Genomic DNA, 5,366 nt, shown 5'->3' with positions numbered 1-5,366 from the left:
TATTCCATTAACGAAGTTCGTTTTTTTAAAATCATTGTACGATATTATATCTCTAAGTTTACGGTATTTCTATTTTTGCATCTACTATTGTTGTTGTTTTTTATTACCACAATTTTAAAATTAAGATAAGACCAGCATATTTTGTTATCTATTGCCATGTTACCAAGAGGTTCTTCTTCCGGTATGACTTTACTCTCCACAGCAGGTGGTTCTCAACCTTTTTTATTTAAAGAGTTAAATCCCACAACTTTTTATTAAATAAGTGTTATCTTACTTCCTACAGATGTGCTAGGCGTTGATTTAAAGTATGTTTTCACGGATATACTGGACGTTATGTTATAGTCTATTCAGCCATAACAGCACAAACACTGATAGTGCGAAATAATTATTGTAGAGCTATTCTAATTGAGTTATATAACAACTTAACGGTAACAACCATTTTAGATTTTGAATTTCGTGCAAAGTTACACGAGAGTAATCTGCGCTAGTCGTCCCTAATTTGGTAGAGAAAGACTAAATGGAAAGCACCTAGGGACCATCACCCACCGCCAGCTCTTGGGCTACTCCTTTACCAACGAATAATGGGATTGTTCATAACGTTATAACGCCTACACGGCTGAAAGAGCAAGTACATTTGGTGTGACGGGATTTAAACCTGACCTTGTTAGGATTTTTCTTTCTTAAGTAGCGTAATTGTTTACGTACTTATTTACCAAAGCAAAATCTACCACCGTTTCTCCACTTGAACTCAATATTAATATAATTGAAAGTTTGTTCTATGAGCGAGTTGCAAAGAACTTAATACAGAACACCTGCTTCAAAGAAATCGTTTACGTAATGTTGAAATTGTTAAAAAGATTAAAGCGTATTAGACAGACAGGGGGAGAAAGGGATAATGAAAAGCAAACAAACAACTTGAAAATTATCTGCTTAATGTACACGATGGTTTAGTTTTAGCACACAGCGCCATCTAATATTAAAAACGTGAAACATAAAACTTGTATCTTTTAACGACACACCTGTCTTGTTATTTCGTAATTTTTTTTTTTACAAATATAGAAACAAAAACAGAAAATTCCGGTGTACAGTGGGACTCAAATGTATTTTTTTCCTCGCATGCTCTACATTTTATTCAAATTACTGTTTAAAAAGGTAATTTTTAAAAGCAGATTAAATATTCTGATTTCAATGTTTCTGCATAAGACAGCTTTGTAAGAATATCTGAAACATAGATTTATTTAGTATCTGTTGTAGGCACTGACATAAAGAACGAATCGTATTGGTATAGCTTTATCTAAATTGTTATTTTTTCCTGCCAAAACTTCTGACATTAAACTTCCATTCAATCAATTGTTTTATTTATTTTACGCTAGGTGTCCTTGCTATGCTAGTAAGGTAAATTAAAAAACTAATGTCTTATACGAGGGCTGTTCAAAAAATACTCGGACTGACGTCATAAAACAAAATGTACTTTATTTAGAAGTTACAGGTCTGAGACCCCTTCAAAGTACTCTCCTCCCCAACGCACATACTTATCCCAACGGTGTTTCCACTTGTTGAAACAGTCCTGGTACGCTTTTTTTGTAATGTCCTCCAGCTCCTTCGTCGCATTTGCCTTAATCTCGGGAATCGTCTCAAATCTTCTTCCTTTCAAGGGTCTTTTGAGTTTGGGGAACAAGAAAAAATCGTAAGGAGCAAGGTCAGGTGAGTAGGGGGGGGGGGGGGTGGGGAAGAACAGTGATCGAGTGTTTGGCCAAAAACTCACGAGTTCTGAGGCACAAATTTCTCAGCAACGCGGTGCATCTTCAATTTTTCGGTCAAAATCTCGTAACAAGATCCAACTGATATCCCACACTCTTCAGCAAGCTCCTTGACAGTCAGACGTCGATTTGCCCGCACCAGGGTGTTGATTTTGTCGACGTGGAAGGACGTCCAGGACGCTCATCATCTTCAACGGACTGTCGACCATCCTTAAAACGTTCATGCCACTTGAAACATGCCGTACGCTTCATAGCAACATCACCGTAAGCCGTGTTAAGCATAGCAAAAGTTTCAGGCGCAAATTTTCCAAGTTTAACACAAAATTTCACAGCAAGTCGTTGCTCCTTCAGGTCATTCATTCTGAAATCCGCTAAACGAAAAAATCGCACTTCACTTAAAACCGCGTAGCTAATACACAAATGAAGATAAATGCAATCGGGAAATGGCGTCGTAATCAGCTGATATGTGCGAACCTAGCGACACCAAGGGGATTCCCCTGGAACCAACTGGAGCCGCGCAATTCAAACAGTCCGCGTATTTTTTGCACAGACCTCGTACAGCATCACAATACCTTACACTCCCGACTATGTTTTATAAACTCGCACTTCTATCACTTAATTTTTAACAGTAGTCTTACTTTTCCGTAAAATAGCAAACTTCCTTTAACCCTAACACGTAATTTTTATGTCAAATTTCAATGATTTTAGAGCAGTATCTTTGATATTCCAGTACTCAGTGTTAGAAACACCGACACAACCAGCGTTAGTGTTACATTTGTCAAATGGTATACGTCCATTTTCAATTCTGTAACACCTTGATATCTATAGTTATTAAAATGAAATGCACCCTAGCCTATTGGGCCAATTTCAACCAAACCTTATGTGGAACACTACAAACTATGGAGAATATTCCAAGCGATCAAAGTTGAACTTAACCCTATTTCTATATTGTAAAACCCAATAGTTAATTACTCCTAGCCTATTGAGTCAATATTAAACAACCTTACCTCTTTATACAATGTTGAATATTCTAAATAACTTCAAGGTCAAAGTATGAAAGTTACTGGATTGTTTATCAACCATGCTTTTTTCCTGGTCAATTAAATGCAAGATGTTCAAGGGTAGGGTCACCTCAAAAAGATTGAAAACAAACTCTACATGTTCTTTTACAAAGAAGCTTTTGAAATTTTAAGATAAAACTTATGTTAAAGTTATATTACTTTGGAATATAGGATCACTCTTAAACTGATATTGTTTCAATTAAATTTAAACGTTCCCCCTCAGTTGCGTTTGTTGGTTTGTCTAAGTAGGAAATGAATAAAATGGCATGTCAACAAAATTAACTTAGTTTAATGAATAAAATTTAAATATTAATTTATCTTTTTCCTGTTTCTAAATAAGATATTAAACTATTATTATTTTAATGAGTGACCACTTAACTCTTAAACGGCGGCCATCAATTTATGCCGCTACCCACAACATTCTCGCTGTTTGAAGATTAAACTTGTGACCATGTTAAGCCTTCTAAGTCCTAAAAGTTTGAATGAGGCGGTGTATATACACTGTATCATTTTCTGAAATATTAAGTAAACAAAACAAAAATTGTCACTGTGTCTTACGTTTTATGACTTAATAATTTGTAGAGAACTATATTATTCTTATTTGAAGTATGGATAGAAAACTGGTAGATAAATACAAGTTCCAAAATTCGGTGGCTCTTCGAATGAAGCCAACAATCATTCTTCGTTACTGATGAGACGACAGCAATTACAAAAGTAAATACTTGTCTCTAAGCCTAATCATGAAAAAGCCTCTTAGTAACTGCTTTTTTTTGGCAGTCACCGAGTTTTGTTAACAAGCGCTAATTACTAAATAATTAGTCTCATGTAATAAATATTATGGTTGATACGTACTATTAATCTAAAGTAGTTTCAATCTCTCAGAGTAATGCTTCAGCGAATCAAAGAAATGCCTAACAATTAGAAATGGCCAAAAGTATTTAAAATTACCTACTTTTCACTGAGCCATCACGGAGTACAGTTACGTTTTTCATTCACCACATTAAAAAACGTATTTAAATGTTCCCTTGTGGTAGGTAATAAAACTATTTGATTTCCCGATCGGATACAAGCAAAGTAAATAAAAATGTTATTTTAATGAAATAAATTGGTAAGAGGCAAGCAAAGAGTTATTCTTTTTCATGTTATTAAACAACATTAAATAAACGCATAATTTTACCGTTACTCATTTTCGTAATGTTATCAAATTTAGCTTTTGAGTAAGTTGGCTTGTGAAAGATTTATATACTTTCTAAAAATTACAAATATTTAAATCTTATACATTTGTATTTATTGCAAAGCTACTAAAACTATCTACCGCTGTCCCTAATTTTTAACTTCTGACCAGATGGATTGGTTTGGTGTTCGTTTTTTTTTTTAAATTTCGCACAAAGTTACACGAGTGCTATCAGCGCTAACCGTTTCTGATTTAACAGTTTTAGACTACAGAGAAGGCAGTTACTCATCACCACCCACGGCCAAATCTCCGACTACTCTTTTACCAACGAATAGTGGGATTGACCGTAACTTTATAACGTTTCCACGGCTAAAAGAGCGAACATGCTTGGTGTGACGGGGATTTGAACCCGTGACCCTCAAATTACGAGTCGAGCATCCTAACCATCTGGCTATGCTGGGCCTGATCTGTATCTCCCACATCGCTGAAGTACATCTTCAACTGGAAAGAAATCATCAACCATGCAGAACGATAAATCTTTCTGCCCTGACCACCTTGCCATGACGAACCAAAATTACAGCGAGCAATCCGCTATGTCCACCTAGAAGAATTGGACTCCTTACTTTGAGGATGTAAATCTGTAAGCACTCGTAACTGAATAATGGATTAGCTCTCATTTTTATAACATCCCTAGAGCTGAAAATGTAAAGCGTGGTTAATAGCTCCACGTTTCGAACCCAAGACCCTTGGATCACTAGTCTGATATCCTACGCTTAAGTCATGTTACAGTCAATAAGAAGGATGTTTTAATGCAAAGCTAAACATCGAACTAACTGTGGTCGGGCCAACGAAAAGTGTATTTTTAAATTAAACACAAAGCTACACAATGGGCTATCTGTGCTCTGCCCACCACGGATGTAGAAACCCGGTTTTTAGCAGTCTGAATCCGCAGACATCCCGCTGTATAACTTGGGAGCTAGATTGTTCGTTTCAACATTGCACTATTTGTACTCTTGTCCATTGCAGGAAATCGAACACTGGATTTTAGCGTTGTAAGTCTGTAAACTCACAGCTGAACCAGTGACGGACGGACAAGAAGAGGTTTTCGTATATGTTACTATATCACATAAACACTTTCGAGAGAAAATAATACGTCACATTGGAATAAAATTTAAATGTATTACTCAGCATCTAAAGATGTTTTTAAATAAAGGTATATACATGTTTTCTCAAATTACTAACCCTGTTAACCCTAGCATAATATCCAGTAAATGTTTAGCACACAGTTAGTGAGGAATCATTGATTTCTCTTAATTACTGAAACATGCATCCATTCAGACTGATGAGCTAAACTCACACACAAAATCTGAC

This window comes from Tachypleus tridentatus, chromosome 10 (genome assembly GCF_004210375.1).
Source record: "Tachypleus tridentatus isolate NWPU-2018 chromosome 10, ASM421037v1, whole genome shotgun sequence".
In the NCBI taxonomy this organism is placed as follows: domain Eukaryota; kingdom Metazoa; phylum Arthropoda; class Merostomata; order Xiphosura; family Limulidae; genus Tachypleus; species Tachypleus tridentatus.
The sequence above is the reverse complement of the archived record's forward strand: the minus strand, read 5'-3'. Positions refer to the sequence as shown.